Below are 12,372 nucleotides of genomic sequence, written 5' to 3' on the forward strand. Positions count from 1 at the left end.
AAAACTTTTTCTCAAATATAGCAATATGGCAAATCTAAGAAATGCTAAGGCAAATTAATCAATCAGGACATTTATTTGGTGATTGAATCTACTATGGGGGACTAAGTTTTAAGAAGAGAAGAAGAACAGACCTTTACTCTCATTAGTGCACACTGAAGAAGAAAATTCTTAAAACCAGAATATCTTAAAACCATAGCACAAGTGATGGATCACTGCATTCTTATTGCAACTTTTCCTATTTCCAAATGTTTGACAAACATCTCTCCAGTTGAAAACTGATTTGAAACAGTTTCAAAATTAGTTTGGAGTAAAAAAACCACTGAAGATGATGGGATTTATACAAAGTTTAAATATAGATAAGCTATCCTAAAATTCAACTTTAAGGAAATTGAACAAAGTTAGGTCCCACCAAGATTTGAAATCAGATTACTGGATTCAAAGTCCAAAGTGCTCACCATTACACCATGGAACCCATTGTTCGAGAGTCTTCCTCTACTCAATATTGCTGATCTTTGAAATACTGAATGTTCTCCTGTTTTAGGTACATTTGGCATTTATGAGTTTGCTGATGCTTTTATGTTTGGCTGGTTAGCTCAGTTGGTTAGAGCGTGGTGCTAATAACGCGAAGGTCCCCATACGGGCCATGTGCTTTTTCTTGTTGTCCTACAAGAAATGCCAAGAAGGGATTTTATCCAGCGGCAAAGTGCATGAAGTGTGGGATGAATGCATTGGCTACAGTTAGCAGCCCTTGAAACTTGCTAGAGAACATCATAGACATATACAAAACAGAGAATTTTTAAATCCATGTTAGGAATAAACAAAAATGTCATCCTTTGGCTGATGCAGCATTTCTCTATATGGCATACATAGAAAACTTTTTCTCAAATATAGCAATATGGCAAATCTAAGAAATGCTAAGGCAAATTAATCAATCAGGACATTTATTTGGTGATTGAATCTACTATGGGGGACTAAGTTTTAAGAAGAGAAGAAGAACAGACCTTTACTCTCATTAGTGCACACTGAAGAAGAAAATTCTTACAACCAGAATATCTTAAAACCATAGCACAAGTGATGGATCACTGCATTCTTATTGCAACTTTTCCTATTTCCAAATGTTTGACAAACATCTCTCCAGTTGAAAACTGATTTGAAACAGTTTCAAAATTAGTTTGGAGTAAAAAAACCACTGAAGATGATGGGATTTATACAAAGTTTAAATATAGATAAGCTATCCTAAAATTCAATTTTAAGGAAATTGAACAAAGTTAGGTCCCACCAAGATTTGAAATCAGATTACTGGATTCAAAGTCCAAAGTGCTCACCATTACACCATGGAACCCATTGTTCGAGAGTCTTCCTCTACTCAATATTGCTGATCTTTGAAATACTGAATGTTCTCCTGTTTTAGGTACATTTTGCATTTATGAGTTTGCTGATGCTTTTATGTTTGGCCGGTTAGCTCAGTTGGTTAGAGCGTGGTGCTAATTACGCCAAGGTCATGGGTTCGATCCCCATACGGGCTATGTGCTTTTTCTTGTTGTCCTACAAGAAATGCCTAGAAGGGATTTTATCCAGCGGCAAAGTGCATGAAGTGTGGGATGAATGCATTGGCTACAGTTAGCAGCCCTTGAAACTTGATAGAGAACATCATAGACACATACAAAACAGAGAATTTTTAAATCCATGTTAGGAATAAACAAAAATGTCATCCTTTGGCTGATGCAGCATTTCTCTATATGGCATACATAGAAAACTTTTTCTCAAATATAGCAATATGGCAAATCTAAGAAATGCTAAGGCTAATTAATCAATCAGGACATTTATTTGGTGATTGAATCTACTATGGGGGACTAAGTTTTAAGAAGAGAAGAAGAACAGACCTTTACTCTCATTAGTGCACACTGAAGAAGAAAATTCTTAAAACCAGAATATCTTAAAACCATAGCACAAGTGATGGATCACTGCATTCTTATTGCAACTTTTCCTATTTCCAAATGTTTGACAAACATCTCTCCAGTTGAAAACTGATTTGAAACAGCTTCAAAATTAGTTTGGAGTAAAAAAACCACTGAAGATGATGGGATTTATACAAAGTTTAAATATAGATAAGCTATCCTAAAATTCAACTTTAAGGAAATTGAACAAAGTTAGGTCCCACCAAGATTTGAAATCAGATTACTGGATTCAAAGTCCAAAGTGCTCACCATTACACCATGGAACCCATTATTAGAGAGTCTTCCTCTACTCAATATTGCTGATCTTTGAAATACTGAATGTTCTCCTGTTTTAGGTACATTTGGCATTTTTGTGTTTGCTGATGCTTTTATGTTTGGCCGGTTAGCTCAGTTGGTTAGAGCGTGGTGCTAATAACGCCAAGGTCCCCATACGGGCCATGTGCTTTTTCTTGTTGTCCTACAAGAAATGCCAAGAAGGGATTTTATCCAGCGGCAAAGTGCATGAAGTGTGGGATGAATGCATTGGCTACAGTTAGCAGCCCTTGAAACTTGCTAGAGAACATCATAGACACATACAAAACAGAGAATTTTTAAATCCATGTTAGGAATAAAGAAAAATGTCATCCTTTGCCTGATGCAGCATTTCTCTATATGGCATACATAGAAAACTTTTTCTCAAATATAGCAATATGGCAAATCTAAGAAATGCTAAGGCTAATTAATCAATCAGGACATTTATTTGGTGATTGAATCTACTATGGGGGACTAAGTTTTAAGAAGAGAAGAAGAACAGACCTTTACTCTCATTAGTGCACACTGAAAAAGAAAATTCTTAAAACCAGAATATCTTAAAACCATACCACAAGTGATGGATCACTGCATTCTTATTGCAACTTTTCCTATTTCCAAATGTTTGACAAACATCTCTCCAGTTGAAAACTGATTTGAAACAGTTTCAAAATTAGTTTGGAGTAAAGAAACCACTGAAGATGATGGGGTTTATACAAAGTTTAAATATAGATAAGCTATCCTAAAATTCAACTTTAAGGAAATTGAACAAAGTTAGGTCCCACCAAGATTTGAAATCAGATTACTGGATTCAAAGTCCAAAGTGCTCACCATTACACCATGGAACCCATTGTTCGAGAGTCTTCCTCTACTCAATATTGCTGATCTTTGAAATACTGAATGTTCTCCTGTTTTAGGTACATTTGGCATTTATGAGTTTGCTGATGCTTTTATGTTTGGCTGGTTAGCTCAGTTGGTTAGAGCGTGGTGCTAATAACGCCAAGGTCCCCATACGGGCCATGTGCTTTTTCTTGTTGTCCTACAAGAAATGCCAAGAAGGGATTTTATCCAGCGGCAAAGTGCATGAAGTGTGGGATGAATGCATTGGCTACAGTTAGCAGCCCTTGAAACTTGCTAGAGAACATCATAGACATATACAAAACAGAGAATTTTTAAATCCATGTTAGGAATAAACAAAAATGTCATCCTTTGGCTGATGCAGCATTTCTCTATATGGCATACATAGAAAACTTTTTCTCAAATATAGCAATATGGCAAATCTAAGAAATGCTAAGGCAAATTAATCAATCAGGACATTTATTTGGTGATTGAATCTACTATGGGGGACTAAGTTTTAAGAAGAGAAGAAGAACAGACCTTTACTCTCATTAGTGCACACTGAAGAAGAAAATTCTTAAAACCAGAATATCTTAAAACCATAGCACAAGTGATGGATCACTGCATTCTTATTGCAACTTTTCCTATTTCCAAATGTTTGACAAACATCTCTCCAGTTGAAAACTGATTTGAAACAGTTTCAAAATTAGTTTGGAGTAAAAAAACCACTGAAGATGATGGGATTTATACAAAGTTTAAATATAGATAAGCTATCCTAAAATTCACTTTAAGGAAATTGAACAAAGTTAGGTCCCACCAAGATTTGAAATCAGATTACTGGATTCAAAGTCCAAAGTGCTCACCATTACACCATGGAACCCATTGTTCGAGAGTCTTCCTCTACTCAATATTGCTGATCTTTGAAATACTGAATGTTCTCCTGTTTTAGGTACATTTGGCATTTATGAGTTTGCTGATGCTTTTATGTTTGGCTGGTTAGCTCAGTTGGTTAGAGCGTGGTGCTAATAACGCGAAGGTCCCCATACGGGCCATGTGCTTTTTCTTGTTGTCCTACAAGAAATGCCAAGAAGGGATTTTATCCAGCGGCAAAGTGCATGAAGTGTGGGATGAATGCATTGGCTACAGTTAGCAGCCCTTGAAACTTGATAGAGAACATCATAGACACATACAAAACAGAGAATTTTTAAATCCATGTTAGGAATAAACAAAAATGTCATCCTTTGGCTGATGCAGCATTTCTCTATATGGCATACATAGAAAACTTTTTCTCAAATATAGCAATATGGCAAATCTAAGAAATGCTAAGGCTAATTAATCAATCAGGACATTTATTTGGTGATTGAATCTACTATGGGGGACTAAGTTTTAAGAAGAGAAGAAGAACAGACCTTTACTCTCATTAGTGCACACTGAAGAAGAAAATTCTTAAAACCAGAATATCTTAAAACCATAGCACAAGTGATGGATCACTGCATTCTTATTGCAACTTTTCCTATATCCAAATGTTTGACAAACATCTCTCCAGTTGAAAACTGATTTGAAACAGCTTCAAAATTAGTTTGGAGTAAAAAAACCACTGAAGATGATGGGATTTATACAAAGTTTAAATATAGATAAGCTATCCTAAAATTCAACTTTAAGGAAATTGAACAAAGTTAGGTCCCACCAAGATTTGAAATCAGATTACTGGATTCAAAGTCCAAAGTGCTCACCATTACACCATGGAACCCATTATTAGAGAGTCTTCCTCTACTCAATATTGCTGATCTTTGAAATACTGAATGTTCTCCTGTTTTAGGTACATTTGGCATTTTTGTGTTTGCTGATGCTTTTATGTTTGGCCGGTTAGCTCAGTTGGTTAGAGCGTGGTGCTAATAACGCCAAGGTCCCCATACGGGCCATGTGCTTTTTCTTGTTGTCCTACAAGAAATGCCAAGAAGGGATTTTATCCAGCGGCAAAGTGCATGAAGTGTGGGATGAATGCATTGGCTACAGTTAGCAGCCCTTGAAACTTGCTAGAGAACATCATAGACACATACAAAACAGAGAATTTTTAAATCCATGTTAGGAATAAAGAAAAATGTCATCCTTTGCCTGATGCAGCATTTCTCTATATGGCATACATAGAAAACTTTTTCTCAAATATAGCAATATGGCAAATCTAAGAAATGCTAAGGCTAATTAATCAATCAGGACATTTATTTGGTGATTGAATCTACTATGGGGGACTAAGTTTTAAGAAGAGAAGAAGAACAGACCTTTACTCTCATTAGTGCACACTGAAGAAGAACATTCTTAAAACCAGAATATCTTAAAACCATAGCACAAGTGATGGATCACTGCATTCTTATTGCAACTTTTCCTATTTTCAAATGTTTGACAAACATCTCTCCAGTTGAAAACTGATTTGAAACAGTTTCAAAATTAGTTTGGAGTAACGAAACCACTGAAGATGATGGGATTTATACAAAGTTTAAATATAGATAAGCTATCCTAAAATTCAACTTTAAGGAAATTGAACAAAGTTAGGTTCCACCAATATTTGAAATCAGATTACTGGATTCAAAGTCCAAAGTGCTCACCATTACACCATGGAACCCATTGTTCGAGAGTCTTCCTCTACTCAATATTGCTGATCTTTGAAATACTGAATGTTCTCCTGTTTTAGGTACGTTTGGCATTTTTGAGTTTGCTGATGCTTTTATGTTTGGCCGGTTAGCTCAGTTGGTTAGAGCATGGTGCTAATAACGCCAAGGTCCCCATACGGGCCATGTGCTTTTTCTTGTTGTCCTACAAGAAATGCCAAGAAGGGATTTTATCCAGCGGCAAAGTGCATGAAGTGTGGGATGAATGCATTGGCTACAGTTAGCAGCCCTTGAAACTTGATAGAGAACATCATAGACACATACAAAACAGAGAATTTTTAAATCCATGTTAGGAATAAACAAAAATGTCATCCTTTGGCTGATGCAGCATTTCTCTATATGGCATACATAGAAAACTTTTTCTCAAATATAGCAATATGGCAAATCTAAGAAATGCTAAGGCTAATTAATCAATCAGGACATTTATTTGGTGATTGAATCTACTATGGGGGACTAAGTTTTAAGAAGAGAAGAAGAACAGACCTTTACTCTCATTAGTGCACACTGAAGAAGAAAATTCTTAAAACCAGAATATCTTAAAACCATAGCACAAGTGATGGATCACTGCATTCTTATTGCAACTTTTCCTATTTCCAAATGTTTGACAAACATCTCTCCAGTTGAAAACTGATTTGAAACAGCTTCAAAATTAGTTTGGAGTAAAAAAACCACTGAAGATGATGGGATTTATACAAAGTTTAAATATAGATAAGCTATCCTAAAATTCAACTTTAAGGAAATTGAACAAAGTTAGGTCCCACCAAGATTTGAAATCAGATTACTGGATTCAAAATCCAAAGTGCTCACCATTACACCATGGAACCCATTATTAGAGAGTCTTCCTCTACTCAATATTGCTGATCTTTGAAATACTGAATGTTCTCCTGTTTTAGGTACATTTGGCATTTTTGTGTTTGCTGATGCTTTTATGTTTGGCCGGTTAGCTCAGTTGGTTAGAGCGTGGTGCTAATAACGCCAAGGTCCCCATACGGGCCATGTGCTTTTTCTTGTTGTCCTACAAGAAATGCCAAGAAGGGATTTTATCCAGCGGCAAAGTGCATGAAGTGTGGGATGAATGCATTGGCTACAGTTAGCAGCCCTTGAAACTTGCTAGAGAACATCATAGACACATACAAAACAGAGAATTTTTAAATCCATGTTAGGAATAAACAAAAATGTCATCCTTTGGCTGATGCAGCATTTCTTTATATGGCATACATAGAAAACTTTTTCTCAAATATAGCAATATGGCAAATCTAAGAAATGCTAAGGCAAATTAATCAATCAGGACATTTATTTGGTGATTGAATCTACTATGGGGGACTAAGTTTTAAGAAGAGAAGAAGAACAGACCTTTACTCTCATTAGTGCACACTGAAAAAGAAAATTCTTAAAACCAGAATATCTTAAAACCATACCACAAGTGATGGATCACTGCATTCTTATTGCAACTTTTCCTATTTCCAAATGTTTGACAAACATCTCTCCAGTTGAAAACTGATTTGAAACAGTTTCAAAATTAGTTTGGAGTAAAGAAACCACTGAAGATGATGGGGTTTATACAAAGTTTAAATATAGATAAGCTATCCTAAAATTCAACTTTAAGGAAATTGAACAAAGTTAGGTCCCACCAAGATTTGAAATCAGATTACTGGATTCAAAGTCCAAAGTGCTCACCATTACACCATGGAACCCATTGTTCGAGAGTCTTCCTCTACTCAATATTGCTGATCTTTGAAATACTGAATGTTCTCCTGTTTTAGGTACATTTGGCATTTATGAGTTTGCTGATGCTTTTATGTTTGGCTGGTTAGCTCAGTTGGTTAGAGCGTGGTGCTAATAACGCCAAGGTCCCCATACGGGCCATGTGCTTTTTCTTGTTGTCCTACAAGAAATGCCAAGAAGGGATTTTATCCAGCGGCAAAGTGCATGAAGTGTGGGATGAATGCATTGGCTACAGTTAGCAGCCCTTGAAACTTGATAGAGAACATCATAGACACATACAAAACAGAGAATTTTTAAATCCATGTTAGGAATAAACAAAAATGTCATCCTTTGGCTGATGCAGCATTTCTCTATATGGCATACATAGAAAACTTTTTCTCAAATATAGCAATATGGCAAATCTAAGAAATGCTAAGGCTAATTAATCAATCAGGACATTTATTTGGTGATTGAATCTACTATGGGGGACTAAGTTTTAAGAAGAGAAGAAGAACAGACCTTTACTCTCATTAGTGCACACTGAAGAAGAAAATTCTTAAAACCAGAATATCTTAAAACCATAGCACAAGTGATGGATCACTGCATTCTTATTGCAACTTTTCCTATTTCCAAATGTTTGACAAACATCTCTCCAGTTGAAAACTGATTTGAAACAGCTTCAAAATTAGTTTGGAGTAAAAAAACCACTGAAGATGATGGGATTTATACAAAGTTTAAATATAGATAAGCTATCCTAAAATTCAACTTTAAGGAAATTGAACAAAGTTAGGTCCCACCAAGATTTGAAATCAGATTACTGGATTCAAAGTCCAAAGTGCTCACCATTACACCATGGAACCCATTATTAGAGAGTCTTCCTCTACTCAATATTGCTGATCTTTGAAATACTGAATGTTCTCCTGTTTTAGGTACATTTGGCATTTTTGTGTTTGCTGATGCTTTTATGTTTGGCCGGTTAGCTCAGTTGGTTAGAGCGTGGTGCTAATAACGCCAAGGTCCCCATACGGGCCATGTGCTTTTTCTTGTTGTCCTACAAGAAATGCCAAGAAGGGATTTTATCCAGCGGCAAAGTGCATGAAGTGTGGGATGAATGCATTGGCTACAGTTAGCAGCCCTTGAAACTTGCTAGAGAACATCATAGACATATACAAAACAGATAATTTTTAAATCCATGTTAGGAATAAACAAAAATGTCATCCTTTGGCTGATGCAGCATTTCTCTATATGGCATACATAGAAAACTTTTTCTCAAATATAGCAATATGGCAAATCTAAGAAATGCTAAGGCAAATTAATCAATCAGGACATTTATTTGGTGATTGAATCTACTATGGGGGACTAAGTTTTAAGAAGAGAAGAAGAACAGACCTTTACTCTCATTAGTGCACACTGAAGAAGAAAATTCTTAAAACCAGAATATCTTAAAACCATAGGACAAGTGATGGATCACTGCATTCTTATTGCAACTTTTCCTATTTTCAAATGTTTGACAAACATCTCTCCAGTTGAAAACTGATTTGAAACAGTTTCAAAATTAGTTTGGAGTAAAGAAACCACTGAAGATGATGGGATTTATACAAAGTTTAAATATAGATAAGCTATCCTAAAATTCAACTTTAAGGAAATTGAACAAAGTTAGGTCCCACCAAGATTTGAAATCAGATTACTGGATTCAAAGTCCAAAGTGCTTACCATTACACCATGGAACCCATTATTAGAGAGTCTTCCTCTACTCAATATTGCTGATCTTTGAAATACTGAATGTTCTCCTGTTTTAGGTACATTTGGCATTTTTGAGTTTGCTGATGCTTTTATGTTTGGCCGGTTAGCTCAGTTGGTTAGAGCGTGGTGCTAATAACGCCAAGGTCCCCATACGGGCCATGTGCTTTTTCTTGTTGTCCTACAAGAAATGCCAAGAAGGGATTTTATCCAGCGGCAAAGTGCATGAAGTGTGGGATGAATGCATTGGCTACAGTTAGCAGCCCTTGAAACTTGCTAGAGAACATCATAGACATATACAAAACAGAGAATTTTTAAATCCATGTTAGGAATAAACAAAAATGTCATCCTTTGGCTGATGCAGCATTTCTCTATATGGCATACATAGAAAACTTTTTCTCAAATATAGCAATATGGCAAATCTAAGAAATGCTAAGGCAAATTAATCAATCAGGACATTTATTTGGTGATTGAATCTACTATGGGGGACTAAGTTTTAAGAAGAGAAGAAGAACAGACCTTTACTCTCATTAGTGCACACTGAAGAAGAAAATTCTTAAAACCAGAATATCTTAAAACCATAGCACAAGTGATGGATCACTGCATTTTTATTGCAACTTTTCCTATTTCCAAATGTTTGACAAACATCTCTCCAGTTGAAAACTGATTTGAAACAGTTTCAAAATTAGTTTGGAGTAAAGAAACCACTGAAGATGATGGGATTTATACAAAGTTTAAATATAGATAAGCTATCCTAAAATTCAACTTTAAGGAAATTGAACAAAGTTAGGTCCCACCAAGATTTGAAATCAGATTACTGGATTCAAAGTCCAAAGTGCTTACCATTACACCATGGAACCCATTATTAGAGAGTCTTCCTCTACTCAATATTGCTGATCTTTGAAATACTGAATGTTCTCCTGTTTTAGGTACATTTGGCATTTTTGAGTTTGCTGATGCTTTTATGTTTGGCCGGTTAGCTCAGTTGGTTAGAGCGTGGTGCTAATAACGCCAAGGTCCCCATATGGGCCATGTGCTTTTTCTTGTTGTCCTACAAGAAATGCCAAGAAGGGATTTTATCCAGCGGCAAAGTGCATGAAGTGTGGGATGAATGCATTGGCTACAGTTAGCAGCCCTTGAAACTTGCTAGAGAACATCATAGACACATACAAAACAGAGAATTTTTAAATCCATGTTAGGAATAAACAAAAATGTCATCCTTTGGCTGATGCAGCATTTCTTTATATGGCATACATAGAAAACTTTTTCTCAAATATAGCAATATGGCAAATCTAAGAAATGCTAAGGCAAATTAATCAATCAGGACATTTATTTGGTGATTGAATCTACTATGGGGGACTAAGTTTTAAGAAGAGAAGAAGAACAGACCTTTACTCTCATTAGTGCACACTGAAAAAGAAAATTCTTAAAACCAGAATATCTTAAAACCATACCACAAGTGATGGATCACTGCATTCTTATTGCAACTTTTCCTATTTCCAAATGTTTGACAAACATCTCTCCAGTTGAAAACTGATTTGAAACAGTTTCAAAATTAGTTTGGAGTAAAGAAACCACTGAAGATGATGGGGTTTATACAAAGTTTAAATATAGATAAGCTATCCTAAAATTCAACTTTAAGGAAATTGAACAAAGTTAGGTCCCACCAAGATTTGAAATCAGATTACTGGATTCAAAGTCCAAAGTGCTCACCATTACACCATGGAACCCATTGTTCGAGAGTCTTCCTCTACTCAATATTGCTGATCTTTGAAATACTGAATGTTCTCCTGTTTTAGGTACATTTGGCATTTATGAGTTTGCTGATGCTTTTATGTTTGGCTGGTTAGCTCAGTTGGTTAGAGCGTGGTGCTAATAACGCCAAGGTCCCCATACGGGCCATGTGCTTTTTCTTGTTGTCCTACAAGAAATGCCAAGAAGGGATTTTATCCAGCGGCAAAGTGCATGAAGTGTGGGATGAATGCATTGGCTACAGTTAGCAGCCCTTGAAACTTGCTAGAGAACATCATAGACATATACAAAACAGAGAATTTTTAAATCCATGTTAGGAATAAACAAAAATGTCATCCTTTGGCTGATGCAGCATTTCTCTATATGGCATACATAGAAAACTTTTTCTCAAATATAGCAATATGGCAAATCTAAGAAATGCTAAGGCAAATTAATCAATCAGGACATTTATTTGGTGATTGAATCTACTATGGGGGACTAAGTTTTAAGAAGAGAAGAAGAACAGACCTTTACTCTCATTAGTGCACACTGAAGAAGAAAATTCTTAAAACCAGAATATCTTAAAACCATAGCACAAGTGATGGATCACTGCATTCTTATTGCAACTTTTCCTATTTCCAAATGTTTGACAAACATCTCTCCAGTTGAAAACTGATTTGAAACAGTTTCAAAATTAGTTTGGAGTAAAAAAACCACTGAAGATGATGGGATTTATACAAAGTTTAAATATAGATAAGCTATCCTAAAATTCAACTTTAAGGAAATTGAACAAAGTTAGGTCCCACCAAGATTTGAAATCAGATTACTGGATTCAAAGTCCAAAGTGCTCACCATTACACCATGGAACCCATTGTTCGAGAGTCTTCCTCTACTCAATATTGCTGATCTTTGAAATACTGAATGTTCTAATGTTTTAGGTACATTTGGCATTTATGAGTTTGCTGATGCTTTTATGTTTGGCTGGTTAGCTCAGTTGGTTAGAGCGTGGTGCTAATAACGCCAAGGTCCCCATACGGGCCATGTGCTTTTTCTTGTTGTCCTACAAGAAATGCCAAGAAGGGATTTTATCCAGCGGCAAAGTGCATGAAGTGTGGGATGAATTCATTGGCTACAGTTAGCAGCCCTTGAAACTTGATAGAGAACATCATAGACACATACAAAACAGAGAATTTTTAAATCCATGTTAGGAATAAACAAAAATGTCATCCTTTGGCTGATGCAGCATTTCTCTATATGGCATACATAGAAAACTTTTTCTCAAATATAGCAATATGGCAAATCTAAGAAATGCTAAGGCTAATTAATCAATCAGGACATTTATTTGGTGATTGAATCTACTATGGGGGACTAAGTTTTAAGAAGAGAAGAAGAACAGACCTTTACTCTCATTAGTGCACACTGAAGAAGAAAATTCTTAAAACCAGAAT

General features: G+C 35.8%; 1 non-coding gene across 1 annotated transcript; it reads left to right on the forward strand.

Annotated features, from left to right (window-relative positions):
• Positions 1-1,452: 1,452 nt before the first annotated feature.
• Positions 1,453-1,526, forward strand: TRNAI-AAU (transfer RNA isoleucine (anticodon AAU)). The gene has a single exon. It is a non-coding gene; the product is annotated as a tRNA-Ile (tRNA).
• Positions 1,527-12,372: the final 10,846 nt, after the last annotated feature.

Source organism: Taudactylus pleione, unplaced genomic scaffold (assembly GCF_031769625.1).
Source record: "Taudactylus pleione unplaced genomic scaffold, aTauple2 ptg000085l, whole genome shotgun sequence".
In the NCBI taxonomy this organism is placed as follows: domain Eukaryota; kingdom Metazoa; phylum Chordata; class Amphibia; order Anura; family Myobatrachidae; genus Taudactylus; species Taudactylus pleione.